Raw genomic sequence first — 15,742 nt, forward strand, 5'->3', positions numbered from 1 at the left:
GCCAAGTGTGGGAAAATGAAACACAATCGCTACACGCGGTTTCTCGAAGATGTCGAAGAAGTCAATTGACTTTTTGGACTTTAATTAAAGTCTCAGAAAATTCCAACCATTATTTAATCCCGTCTCATTTCATCCCATTATATAATAAAGTATCCATACTAATATTCTAAATGCGAAAGTGAGTTTGTGTATTGGTTTATTACACTTTCATTTCCTCAGTCGATCGTGATGATTTCTTTTTGTTTTTTTCCCCTACCTATTCTAGAAACCTCGGGGGGTCATAAAAGATTATCCGGGCGAGTAGGTGAGCTCACGAGGCTCTAACTTAATGCTAGCCCTAGCAAGAGCATCGGAAACGCCACCCACTGAAAAGATCCGGCGAGAAACTCAGTGAGCTGTGTCTGTGGATTAATTTACTCGCGGAACCCTTCGTCGCAAGCGACAGCTTCGACGAGAACAGTAACGTTATGAGTGGTACAGAAAAAGATATAAAGTACCTATCATCCAGAATAAAAAAAACTATGCCCCAGGGGATTCTTTGTTTTCATATTAAAGTGATTGAAACTGAGGGTAAATGCTAGGATGAACATTTGGCTAAAGGATAAGAATTCACTCTATCAAATAATTTAAAATTAATAACGTGTCTTAAATGCTTGTAAATATAATATTAAAGCTATTGACTTGGTTTAATAATCCTTAAACTGACCTCGCTGACTTATTTAAGAATATATATTTCGATTAACAACAGTGTAGATCAAAGACTAATTGAAATATTTAGTGTTCTATCTAATGGAATATGAAGTTAAAGTATTTTGGTAAAAGTTGATGACTTTGTTTTTCAGTTAATTCCAAACAACAGTACTTTTGTATGGCTTTCAAACTGTATTAGTGTAAAACCCATTTTATTAGACTTCTTGAACGCGCTATTGACATCAATACGTTTCCCGTAAACAGACCTAATTATTTATCAGCTGTATTCCTACGTGAAATATTAATAAATGTATAATTAGTTCATAAAGTAAAACCCTTTATTGACAAACCGAACTAATAATTAAAATACTTATTTCATTATCTCGGTCAGGATATTAGGTCAAAATAATAAAATTTCATTTGTAAAAGTATATTATTATGTCGAAATAGTCCTTGATTCGAGTAAAATAAATTTTTATTTATTGCTTATCTAAGCTAAGATGGGTGGATTAAGTTAAGTGTTAAGCTACTTAACATTACGATAAAATATTCCGATACACAGATACAGCTCAAGTTAATAAAAGTGTGTTAGTCCACAATACACACCGCTTAATTTAAGCCAAGTTCTTGAAAATGTTTTTATAGGGTAACATTAAAAAAAGCAGCATAATTTATGTTTTAGCATTTATGTGTCGTGACACTGCCACACCACGGGAGTGGTCTTAAGTACGAGACGTAACAGACTAGCCTTATGTTTTCGTTTGAAGGCAATGTATCTAAAGCGAAGTGTAGATGAGCGCTCATAATATTAATCTCAACAACAAAATTACGAGGAAATATTATAGTTTACGTACAAATTAAATAACAAGGAAATGCCAATGGGAAATGGCAGAAATGAGGGTGATCCAACAAAAAACGAACAGAGAAATAGCCAGTAATAATTATTATAAAGATCCTTAACATTTGGTCGTTAGTGTCGCTGCGGGCGCTCGACACAGCCTATAATTGTGCGGTGTGTGGCTATTTGACAGTCATTCATCAGTTGTCTATTGGCTGCCAATCGACTTAATGATGCTAACCATTATAATCAACCATAGAAACATTCACATCGACCTGAAATTGCATGCTGTATTAATACATATGTAATTATAAATTTATTTACCGCAAAGCAAAACGTAATACGATTTAAGCTTGAATTGTTCAGCGTAATTCGATTTGAATTTTTGATTAAAAGCGAAATCTAGATGGTCGCTCGATATAAGTAAACAAAACAGTTGAATGACATCAAAAACAGTGAAAAAGCGATCGTGCATAAAATAAACAAGCGAACATCAAAAGGAATTGAAAATGTAGTGGTATTAGTGTTTAGTAAGAGCGCGGTTGTACGGTCTCCGTGTTGGAATAGTTGGCATCGGCGATGGACCGTTCACTAACCGTTTGTCGCCAAAACGAAGCGGAAAATTTAATACTCCAGCTCTGTACGTGATCAGTATCTTTGTTTTTGTTGTAACACTGATGGCACACTTTCATTTCCCATCAGGAGAGCTACTTCGAACCTATTGTGTTTTTGTACTAACCTGTCATAGAAATTTTAATTAAGAGCCGTGCATAGAATATAGTATTAGAACGTCCCGTCTCCTTTTTTTTTTTCAATCTACGCCAGTACGTGAACACTTGTGGGCTGACATGGATTTGTTGAAAAGAAATTTCAATCATCAATTAAGGTCAATAACTATGATTATTGGGTTAATAAAAATAATAACAAAAACTTTATTTAGTCCGATCGGTATCTTGAAGTGTGAATGACTGATGTTCGCGTTGTTTATCGCGATGATTGAGATTGAATTTGTGTAACGCATTTTACAATGTTTTAAATGCTTCTTGGATATTTTTCTTTTTTTGCTGTCAAAGCTTAGTACGAACTTTTTTTTTCAGTAAAAATTCGTACGTCAAATATGTCTCAGAACATTAACTTCACGGCGGGATACCGTTGTTTTGCGGTCTCCGCGGCGGACACCATGACTCTGAGTCTAATTCGATCAGACTTTAGTATTTTGTAACTTCTGTTCGCATTATCTATACATAATGTTATTTAGTCGTCTGTTGCGGTCGTAATATTTTTGTACCACTACGTTCGTAAAACATATTTAATATATGCACTTACATAGTCAGCGTATTTTTTTTGATTCAAAATATTATAATAATTAACTAACAAAATATGAAATAAATAAAAAATCAAACCATATAAATAAAACAGTGTAATCCAATGTGTCTGTACATTATACGTATATAAATAGTCTTAACAATAGAAAGGAGTTAAACCAAACTATATATTATATATCCTTCTTCTTCCTATTCGTACACTCTTGACACAGTGTTCGTGGTCATGCATCAGTCGGATCCTACGATACCCATGCTCTCGCGATGCGACGCCATGTGGCACGATGTTTCGCAGAGTGAGACCAATCATTTATGTTGGAGTGAGTCATAGATTTTATGAGGTCTGTCCATCGTGTTGGAGATCGTCCGCAAGATCTTTTGCCCTCGAATTTCCCTTGCACCACCAACCGCTCAATGGAGTCCTCATTACGAGTGATGTGCCTGAAGAACTTGAGGATTCGTATTTGGACTGTTGACGATAGTCTCTCCTTGTTGTTTCACGATCGAAATGTTGGTAAGGTGCGCGGTCCACGGAATCTATTACCTACCTTATATTAAATAAATAAATGTGAAAAGTAAAGTGTCAACCCTAAAAGTGTGCTACGCTAATTAGTAACAACCCGTATCCATATCATATAAATAAAAAATTTGAATACACGTCAAGTGTTTCGGATCCTGATAATACCCAGTAGTGTTGTGCACTTCGCATTCCATCATAGCACGCCAATCATTATAACACGCCGAATTCCGATCGACTTGTCACGTAGCTTAATTTGTATAACTGTACTCTGCACGACACTGTTGCAGGATAATTACATTTTTTACACGAACTAATTATAATGATCTCTATAAGAACTAGAGTAGAGTCGTAACAGTACTACAGCGAAACGATTGCAACGATATTCAGTTTTGGTAACAGCGAGTGAGTAGGATTGATGACCGTTCACGCTTCTCTATGTAATGTAATGTGTGTAATGGAACTGTTGTGTTAAAAAACGTCGAGTATGACAAAAATAAATAGATCTTACTGAAGTACTGCATGTTATATAACGACTAGCGACCCGCCCTCGCTTCGCTTCGGAAATATTAAAACAAACATGAAAAAAAAAAAAATTTTTTTTTAAAAAAGTAGCCTATGTTCATCAGGGACAATGTCGGCTTCTAATGGAAAAAGAATTTTTCAAATCGGTCCAGTAGTTTCGGAGCCTATTCGAAACAAACAAACAAACAAATCTTTCCTATTTATAATATTAGTATAGATAGTATAGATATAGATTAAAATCAGCTGATGCGTGAGGTCAACGGCTTCGTGTGAAGCAGTTTAGAGTATACGAAATATGGACATCTTTAACGTGCTATTAAGCTAAAAAGTACTAACATCGTTTTTTCACTTCGAACAAAAAAAAACGAATTGTTTGTTTTAACTACGAACACACCACCATACCTTTTGACAGCGATTGAAGATTACTGTAACGATTTCACGGTCCGTGGGTTTCGGCGGTTTTTCTCTGATACAGTTGTACACTGTAATTTATTTAGAACAAAAAATGCATCCAAATTATATAACGTTTACATTTGAAATAAAATTTCACAACAATTCGTTGTTTTTTTTTTTGTTACAAAATTTCCAAACCATTCATTTTTTACTCCCCAAAACGGTTAGTGAATAATTTAACTTTAATTAATTTTAATTCATACACACATCTGACAGCTAGCGGATAAGTGTACAGTATCGAATCAAATGAAGCTTCAGTAGTGTAGATACAAAGGTATAATGTTTAACTCATGAAAACGAAATCACAATAATACGTTTTAAACGGATTATAAATCTTGATTTAACGCGATAGCTGTATCTGTCATTTTTTACAGCTAATTAAGCTTTTACACTTTGAATTAACTCTAAATATTGACAGCACGTCAATAAATTCTCTTTTGATCACTGATCACCGGCGGTACGGTAGTATAGGAGAAAAAACGTGACACGTATTTTACCGTATGGTAGTCCACACACAGGGGGATCAATTAAGTGTTACCGTTTTACGAATAATTATGTTTTTTTGTGGGAGGCAAGGCCGGTAGTCAACACGCAACGTCACGAGAGGCGACCGGAGGCGGGCTAATAGCTGTTATTAGCAAATCGACCTGAGAAATCGGCAACAATGAACACGAAATATGATCATTGCCTCGTCCCATTCATTACAGTTTTTGCGATACTATCTCTTGTTTTAAAATGTGTGCCGAATATAGTCTTTTTTTTTCTTTTTTCTTAAGTAAACTGAGCGATTTGCCTCCGAGCGAGACTAATATCGTTATTAAATTATTATCTTGACGCGTTTATATGCTATCACTGTACCATTTGTGTTACTTTCGAATCATTACAGAGGATTTTTATTGTCTCGAAACAAAAACGAATGAACCGAAATTACTAACACATTAGTTTAATCGGCGCGATAGTATCAACTATGAAGAATAATCAAGCGATAGTTGTTTATAGCTGTTTAAGTACCATAAATACATTAGAATCATTTTTGAAAACATGTAATATTGTGACATTGACAATTTGTTTTGAAACCAAAGTATTAGAATTTGTTGCTCTATTATTTAGAACTTAAAATTTCCATAAAGAAAATTCGGTAATTTTTTTTTTTTTACCGCTCCCATTTTTTTCACGCTAACATATGTTTCCGTACTACACAGAAGCAATTAAAGACTAACTAATAAAAAATAAAAAATAAATTATGTTTTTGTTATTATTTTTAAAATATATATTTCAATTATATCAGAGCAATTGAATAATTATTTGTAACTACCGTGAGTTATAAGTTCTTAATTACTCAACTTCATCCTGATAAGCCTACAGAAATCCACAGTTAGAAATAGGTCTCTGCTAAGGCCCGCTACAATTATTTCCCCTAACATAATTATTGAAAAGAACATAATATCTTTGAATTGTTACTCTTTGGAACTGATGTATTATTTTATTCCTTAAGAAAATTAGGCTAGTTTTAGTTAGTAAATAAAAGTATTACTTATCTACCGGACAGCCCGAACACGTTGGTTAATTGTTTGGTGATCAAGAACCGCGTCCGTCTACCCTAGCACGATAAGGAAATCGTCGTCGTGGTCTGGTCTTCTAACCGATCCCGAGAATTCACGATGAAGGAACAACACCGTGTAATAAAAATCAAACCCGCAAATTATAATTTGCGTAATTACTGGTGGTAGGACATCTTGTGAGTCCGCACGGGTAGGTACCACCACCCCGCCTATTTCTGCCGTGAAGCAATAATGCGTTTCGGTTTGAAGGGTGGGGCAGCCGTTGTAACTATACTGAGACCTTAGCACTTATATCTCAAGGTGGGTGGCGCATTTACGTTGTAAAAGTCTTTGGGCTCCAGTAACCACTTAACACCAGGTGGGCTGTGAGCTAGTCCACCTATCTAAGCAATAAAAAAAACCCTCATGTTCAATGTTGACCGAATCGCGTTTCCAGACGGGAACAGATAATGCAGCATCAGCACTGTGACAGCGATGTGAACAATCTTTCCCTTGTGCCCCAATTAAATTATAATAATTAAAACCTGACCTCCCGCTGTCCAAACTCGTAACTGTGATGTTCAACGGTTTGAAAGGCAATACTGGTCTTCTTATAATCGGCAGAAAGGAGCTCTTCCCTCAAAGCATCGATAAGCTGCATCTATTTGAAAGCAGAAAAACTTTACTGACTTTTAAAACTCACCAAGCTAAATTATAGTTTCGATATGTTCTTTCCATCAAAGACACCAGAAATATTTTAATTACATATGTTTTAAAATACAATAAGTTTCATGAAAAAACAGTTTTTTTTTTTTATAAGGTGCAGATTCACTTCTGTTGCAGTATTTTGTATTGTAGATAAGTTTTTGGAATTCTACAAAATGCAGTTAATTCGTCAGTAAGTATATTAAGTTCATATTTTGAAATATTAATTCAGGGCAAATCCAATACTGTGCACGAATAAAAAAAATAAAGAAATAAAATTAATAACGTAACATTTACGACTCGATGTCTGTTTGAATCGATCGTGATATCTTTAGGTTATTATAACATGTTCTGCTTCAACAACAAGCTCAATAATATATATTTAGATATACAATTATTCGATATCGTTACAGTCGAACCGCACTGTAACGCACGAATATACGACCTATAAAATAACGGTCTAGCAACACTTAACCTGTTTGAGTCTCGGTACATTTCACTTGACTAATATCTTAATTGATGTTATCTGATGCCCTCAAACGTTGGACTGTGAAACGCGGAGAGCGGTATTATTTACAAATTCATATCACGAATCGTCATGTTCGAGTGTACGAACTGAAATTTATCGAGAGAACGACTCTTTGATCACTGTACGGACGTCGAAATGGATTAGTTTAATGTATTTAAGCGATACACGATAAGGACTATTGTATGTCTTGTTTTGTTAATGTATGTACGTAACTTACTACTAACAAAAAAACCATCTCCTTCACTCACCGGTTACAGCGTTCATGTCGCATCTATACATATAAATAAAATTGGAGCGTCTGTCTGTAACAATGAAATAACCGCCTTTTAGTACGTGCATATGAATATACCTAGTCAGGTCATAAATTCTGTCACATGTTTAATGTAAAATAATTGAAACATGTTTATTGATTATGTAACCATTCATATACCAAAATGAACTTAACAAAACATAGATTCTTATGACACTAAAGTTTATTCAAAATGACCTCCGTGATTTTGAATACAGGCCTTCAATCTGCGCGGCCAGTCGTCTATCGCAGCACGAACGAGGTCCATGTCAATATCGGCGGCTGCCTTAATCAAGGATGTCTTGAGTGACTCCAAATTGGGATGAAGCTTTGAGCACGCCTTTTCCTCCTAGTGTTGCCATATCTTGTAATCTAACGGATTCAAATCTGGACTGGAGGAGGGCCAGTCTTCGTGCCGGATGAAGTCGATTTCACGCGCCGTCAACCAGTCTTGTGTGCTCTTCGCTCTATGAGCTGGCGCCGAATCTTGTTGGAATACCCAGTGCCTGTTATTGAACATGGTATGAGAAACAGGTTCCACAAGGTTCGTCAGGACTGTGTTTTGATACACAACTGCATTCGTTTTTACACCTTTCTCACAAAAATGTACCTCTGTTAAGCCCCAATAAGAAACTCCCAACCATACCATGAGCGAGGATGGAAAATGACCTCGTTGGACACGCGGAATACGGTTGCTCGCTTCTTCACTACTGTGTGCGTACACCTTATAATTTTGTTTGTTGTATAGCTCTCTTCTACGGATAAAATTTTTTCATCCGAAAAAAGAATTTCCCGATATTTTTTCCCGCGTACCGCTTCAACAAAGCGCGGCATCTCTTCAGTCTCAGGTCCATTAGACGAGCATTCAAACGATGTCCTGTTTTTCTTCGATATGCCCGAAGCCCTAAGTCTTCATTTAACACCCTTTTCACCGTGGTTCTGCTTAACCCCATCTGAAGGGCCAACAGTTTCTGCTTAAGTTTGGGATTTCTTTGAATTCGCGCCTTCACAGCTTTTATCACTGCTGGAGTCCTAACAGACCGAGAGCGACCACTTCTTGACCTGTCATCTACACTAGAGTCTTCATTGTATCGTTTGATGGTACGATAAACGAATCTTTTGGTTATATTCAAATTTTTCAGTATGTTAAAAATTTGAATTGGCGCGTAACCGCAACGATGCAACGCAATAACTGCAACACGGTCTTCTTTAAGCGTCCACTCCATATTTAAAAATGAGTAAAATTCTAAAAGTATACATTTTTATTTTCATGAACAATTCGAAATTCGAATTCAATAAACTTTTTTGTGGCTAGCATTCTAAAAGAAAAGTTTTTACTGTGTGACAATACTCATGACCTGACTAGTTATATAAGGTACATACACCGAAATAACTTTTTTTTAATTTTTGTCTGTCTGTCTGCTTGTTGCGGCTAATCTCTAGAACGACTGGACCGATTTTGACGAGACTTTCATTGATAGATGGCTGATGATCTAAAGAGTAACTTAGGCTACTTTTTTAGACTAGCTTTGCTCCGCGGCGTCACCCGCGGCTATTTTCGTACCGCGGGTGACGCCGCGGAGTGAAGCTAGTCTAAAAAAATCGCATGACTCTGCTATTAATAATAAAATTTAATGTTTCCGAAGCGAAGCGAGGGCGAGTCGCTAGTTTCTAATAAAAAAATGTCATTATCGTCTTACATTATCTAATAAATAAAAAACAGTACACAAATAATTTCAAGTACGTCATTCACGATTTACGATAAAGAAAGAGAATGATACTTATATTTCTGTAGACTGTTAGGTAAGACGTAAAAAAAAAATTATACGTGCTTGATGAATAAATTAAAGTACTTAATTTTGCCTTTATCCAATTTTGACTATAGATAAAAGGCGATACTAGTTATGACTGTGTGAAAATGCGTATAAATTCTTATCCAGCTTCTTAGCAACACATTACCGTATATATTCGATTTAGGTACTTCTCTTGTTATATATATTTTTTATTGCTTAGATGGGTCGACGAGCTTACAGCCCACCTGATGTTAAGTGGTTACTGGAGCCCATAGACATCTACGACGTAAATGCGCCACCCTCCTTGAGATATCAGTTCTAAGGTCTCAGTATAGTTACAACGACTGCCCCCGCCCTTCAAACCGAAACGCATTACTGCTTCACGGCAGAGATAGGCAGGGTGGTGGTACCTACCCGCGCGGACTCACAAGAGGTCCTACCGCCAATAATTTAAATTAATTATAGATAAATAAATTATCGATGATAATAACACGTGATGCCACCTTGGTTCAGATATGATGTTGAAAGTATAATTCTAATATTTGAATAATTGCTGTGCCGCTCTTCAAACCGGAAAACATGACCACTTAGCGGCAGAAATAAGCACGATACCGGTGTACTCACAATCTGTCATATCATTACGCAAATTTGCAAAGGCTGTATGTTTAATTTTATTACCTGCACGAGGAGGTACGCATATAAGTACTTAAAAAAGAGTAGTAGTAGTGGGGTGTCTTGTGAGCCCACTATCAATAAATATTTAGGTACCGATGCCGATTTCTGAAAAAAAACCTACTAACTAATAACTAATAATTATAGAACTAATACGTTCCGGTTTGAAGAGTAGAGTTACTATGTAAATAAGACGCAGATCTCATATTTCAAAGTGGGTGGCAAGCTTTGATTATATAGGTGGCAAGATACACGTTGTGATGTCTATAGGCTCGTCGCGTCGTTTAGTTTAGTCATCTTAAAAGTGTTCCTATTTCTAGGATTTGAACTAAGCCATAATTTATACGTACACCGGTCGCCTTTTCATTATGCCACCGCCACTTTTAAAGTATAAAATAATACACTAAACAATAACTTGAATAGTTAATGCTGTATGCAGTACCTTCGTCTCGCTATTATAGCATTTCTATAAAAAAAAATTTTTATTGCCCTTGTAGGCAGACGAGCATACGGCCCACCTGATGGTGAGTGGTTACCGTCGCCCATGGACTTCAGCAATGCCAGGGGCAGAGCCAAGCCGCTGCCTACCAATTTATTTATTTTTGAGATAAATAAATTGGTAGGCATAGGTAATTTATTTTTGAGATCGATACGATGAACGAAGTTTTATTGAGTTAAACTGTTCAAAAACATGCCCCGAGCTTTATCTTTAATAAGATTATAATATAGAAATGAAGCTTTTCTCTTGACAACCGTTACGTTCATGATAAATTAAACAACGTGTCAACATAAGTTATCTTTAACACAAAAACCTCGAATTGGGCACAAATGAACATATACGATGACTCATTATGAAGTCATCGATAGGTTTTTTTTCTGTTTTTAATGATTTCATTTTTTAATGCGATTTTAACTTTCACGCTCAATAAAAGTGTTACGGAATTTGATTTTTTTTAACTAGACGGGCAAAAGAGAAGAGATATTAAGTGGCTACCAGAACTCACCACAACGTAGAACTTAAATTATGATATAATACAATATTATAATTATATTTATCCATTTAATTACTTGCTACAAAGTTATCACTTATTCAGAAAATCGGCGAATTTGGCAGTAAGGTTCTTAACAAATTCACTTCAATTATAGGTTCAAACGACAGTGCAATAGTTTACAAAATCTTTAAATTCAAAATAAGAATAATGGAATAGAGGAAAAAATATAGATAAAACTTGACTACATTTTATTGAATTAATTTTGATTAGGTTTTTGCGTATTGTTACGAGGGTTACGTTCTACCCTCAAATCGAAATGATTTGCTTAATAAATAGACAGAATTATGGTATGTAGCCTTTGCAACATGCTTGCTGCTAGCCACTGCGAATAGATGAGACAGGAATAGCAGAACAGACTGGAAAAATTAAGATACTTTTACTTAAAAAAATTACCACATCATCAATGTTTTGATTATTATTTATTTAATATTTCGTGTTTCCATTTTTGCAGGCATGTAAACAAGAGAAGATTGCGACAGACGACAGCGGGGAAGTGTTCGATTTAATACGTGGATTTACCACTGACATATTCCATCGGTTCACGTAACGACAATTTTTCATATATATTTTTGTAAAATATTATTAATTGTATAAGTCCTCAAAGAAAATGTTGTAAATGCACATTTTTTTAACATTTCGTTAAGCTGTTATAAATGTGAGAGTGATGCATCAAAGATTACGTTCGTTTTGTTATGAATATGCGTCTTCAAGTTATGAACGAATCTGTGTTGTGATTTGTGAAAAGCCTTTGACGTTCGAGCTATAACGTGGTGAGAATTATGTTTCACCTCACCATGCACGCTCTTAACATTTCACAAATAAATATACAGACTGTATAAGTGCCGTTCTCAAAAATGAGTACTTAGAGGTAGTTACTCGAGACACGGTAATCTAAATAATTAGAACCCGGTTGCCAAATGGGATCTCATTGATTAAAATCGAATTTCGACCAACGACCGAAGACGAATACTAAAAAATCGTAATAAAAAATCACAGATAACAATACTTTTTGTAACGCAAAAATGTGACGAGCGGTAGCTTCAGTCATTACGATTTTTTATTATTATTATTGCTTAGATGGGTAGACGAGCTCACAGCCCACCTGGTGTAAAGTGGTTACTGGAGCCCATAGACATCTACAACGTAAATGCGCCACCCACCTTGAGATATAAGTTCTAAGGTCTCAGAATAGTTACAACGGCTGCCCCGCACTTAAAATTCCCCACCCTTCATTACTGCTTCACGGCAGAAATAGGCAGGGTGGAGGTTCACTATTAATTCACTATTATCGCTTTCCATTGCGGGCTCAGAAAATGTAAACTTGTTTTCTCTTCTATTTGAGAGGCTGGGCGAAGAATGGTTTCTTCACCGAGGGATATTTTGCATCAGACTCCTAATCCACTTCCTCATATACTACTCCCATTAATTTTGCTATAGCAATACGAATGATTTTTTGTAGACACCTTAATAAAACGATAAATATTTTTATATACATTACTATACATGTGTAACTCTTTGCTGTTGAGAACGGTCGTATCAAGCCCCATATAATTCAATCTGCACAAGGCGAATATTTTTCCTGTAACGAGTTTGACAATACAATGTTGTATGATTTAAATACATACAATACAAGTAAACACATGTTTGGTTGTAGACGCACATTCATAGCTTCAAACAGAAGCTATATTGCTTCATTTTTTTTTTCTATTTTTATTGAATAATTATTAGTGAAACTTTGATAATTAATTGCCAAGCTTCAGATAATTTTAGTAGAATGATCACGCCACATTTTGGTAACATCTTCGGTGCTATTAATTACCCCACTTACTTATTATTTGTGGGGTAGAAACCCAAAGTCCTCAATAAGCTTTCTTTTTTTATTATTGCTTAGATGGGTGGACGAGCTCACAGCCCACCTGGTGTTAAGTGGTTACTGGAGCCCGTAGACATCTACATCGTAAATGCGCCACCCACCTTGAGATATCCAAGTTCTCAAGTATAGTTAGTTACAAAAAGATCTACAGTTTGACTGTATTTTTATTGAAAAAATGGCAACAATAGCCTAATAACATTTAACATTAAGATGTGAACGACCTTTTTAGTGAGAAATTAATGTTGCGATTCACGTCTGCTTACTGAATTTTGATACAAAAATAAACACGTACGAACTTTATAATACAAATTAAGCCCAAGAACATAATGAACAAATGTGGTGACCATTTTTTGGTTTCCGTCTGAATGCATTCTTAAATATCCTCAAAACTAAATTTACGGACCGGTATGAACGCACAGTATGCGCTTGGGCTTAGACCAACTTAGCATATAGGCCTTCCGTCAATTGTGCGCATAGCTTAATGTCATTCCTGCTTATATTTTATTATGAGTACTGATGTACGGATATGTGCGATTTATAAATTTATATATTTTAAACGTAAACGATGTTTTAGAAATTTATGTTATGCTGTGTAAGTTGAATAATAAAATTATGAATTATTGCGCACTCTTAGTAACTAAGATAACTTGCAGAAGGGCAGTTAAAATGTATGAATAGTCATGAATAGCAGCGATAACATGTGTGATCCTCTGATGCCAGAGGTCGCAGACTCAACATTGAGCTCCTCCTCTAGTATTATTATTTCCGGTTTTGAGGTCCTATGTTATCACACATTCAGTATGTGTTCACGAGTGCTGGCACGCCTGGCTGCTCATTAGTAATGTATTTGTTTACATTATTGATGACAAATCCGAAGTAGTAGCCGCTCCTCCTTATAAACGTAAGCTAAGTAAAACACAATCGATCGAATATCTTAGAATATGTAATAGAATATTTTATCGTTAATAAGACATGATATTCTTTTTCCTCGAGCGTGCAGGATAAGGCCACCTGTGCTTGGCTCTCATTAGCAAACAATGATCGGGCGTCGGCGACCACCGACTGCCGCGCGATCAATAAACTGTTGAGCCGATAAAACCTGGGCTCGACCACAGGGCTGTCATATCATTCATGCAACATCAAAAATTATGCAACCAATAAAATTTACATATATCGTTAATAACTTTTAGATCATACCATTGTTCAGCTCTAGAAACTTATAAAGTAATTTTGAAGTAGTTTTTTTTTAATTGGCAACATAAGGAGTTGTTTTGAAATATTTCATTATAACATCTGGCAACCCTGTTAGTATTTTTCCCGCCCCGGGCGTCACATCCATAATCCTGTGACGTGTGTTTTGACAGCCGGACCGTGCCACTTCTCAGTAAGCAGTCTGTTTTTACCACATTTTTTTTACACGAAAGTTCAACGAACCCCCAACACGATACTATTTACACGTATAATTACATATGCAGGCCGCTTAATTACACGACAGTACTGCAATGTGTTCGTGAAAGAAAAAAATGCCGGCGCCGCTGTTAAATCACGCTTCATTAACCTTCGGCCACGCTAATAATAGGTGCCTTTCAGGTAGATTTGCATTTGGAGCTGAACAATGTCCTCGTCTCTCTAACGCCCACGATGATTCTTGCCAGGTATTGTGTCATACTATCATATAAGATCCGCGTTTCCAGTGTCGACCGCTCCACAAACACTCATAACGGCAGCTCGCATCTATTAAAAGCCGTTGACATTTTATTTTGTTACTAGTCACTAATCGAACTAAGAAAGATGTTTTTTTTTTTCGCTGCTTTACGAGTGTGATAAATTTCGTGCGATATGTTTACGTTTAACGGTTAGTGGTGTATCTTTTTTTTTTAAATATAAATGAGGAAAAAAAAAATATAAATATTTGAAATATTTTTCGCAAACCAGTCATGCTTAACAAGTTAATAGATTTAAAAGTTTTTGAGAAATGTATTAACATTACCGAAGTGCTATTTAATGTAATTTAGCAAAATTTATAGCTCTGGTTTGTCGATTCCAGATTTACTTTATACTTTATTTTATTATTTGTTTTATAAATTGTAACTCATATTCAGTTTGTGATAAAATAAACTCATCTTCCAGTTTTAACTAAATGAATTAGAGCCGCGTCTAAATATTAATACGTGCCTTGTTTAGTAAATAAGCGGTAATAAATGTTTCATATTAACGAAAAATGTTTATAAATAGTTTTGATTAACTGCTGTATTCCAAGTGTTTAAAAATTTGATTCACACATTTCATTATTTTCAATTGTGTAAATTTAGTGTAAATATGAAAATTTGATCTTTATAAAGACAGCTAGCTGTTGAGAATGCATCACGTGGAGTAATTTTAGGGCTCTGTGTTAGTAATAAACATGAAGTGATAAACACTTGACTTAATTGACTGTTGTAAGTAAACTTAAGCATAATGATTAGTTGTACTGAATCGGGTTTTGAGATTTGTGCCTGTTTATTTTAATATTTTTTTATAATATATTTGTGTCCGTTTACTATAGGACGCTATCGCGTGTTTAAGGTACGGCACTCACAAAACCCAGTTCCACGCTAGTATGTGTATTAGTCATATTTTCTATTCTGCGCAAGGTATATTCGGTATAAAATAAATGTGTTATTACAATACACGAGTTTTTATTCGTCAATTACCTTTTAATGTAGTAATGGATTTTTTTTTTCGCTCGAACCAATTGAAGTTCAATGTTCAAACGTTATGATTAAGTTGGCACATTCATCCTAGACTTGTCAAATTAACATTCATTTGGCGAAGAAATACAACCGTTACCCGTGATTTATTCAGGTGAAGTTATTAACGTGTGGTTTTACTGGTCGAGTTCGGTCATCACCCATTGACCCGGCCGTCTCTCCAATTATACTGGTACCCGAGGGGAGAGCTCTA

General features: G+C 35.5%; 1 protein-coding gene across 2 annotated transcripts in view; it reads left to right on the forward strand.

Annotated features, from left to right (window-relative positions):
* Window positions 1-15,466, forward strand: part of Atg16 (Autophagy-related 16) — a 160,015-nt gene extending 144,549 nt beyond the window's left edge. For both annotated transcript variants that reach the window (XM_089728279.1, XM_089728280.1), the window contains one exon: window positions 11,378-15,466. The gene's annotated coding sequence lies outside the window, so the exon portion shown is untranslated. The remainder of the gene's footprint in view (window positions 1-11,377) is intronic.
* Window positions 15,467-15,742: the final 276 nt, after the last annotated feature.

The sequence above is a fragment of the Bombyx mandarina genome, chromosome 06 (genome assembly GCF_030267445.1).
Source record: "Bombyx mandarina strain Sakado chromosome 06, ASM3026744v2".
In the NCBI taxonomy this organism is placed as follows: domain Eukaryota; kingdom Metazoa; phylum Arthropoda; class Insecta; order Lepidoptera; family Bombycidae; genus Bombyx; species Bombyx mandarina.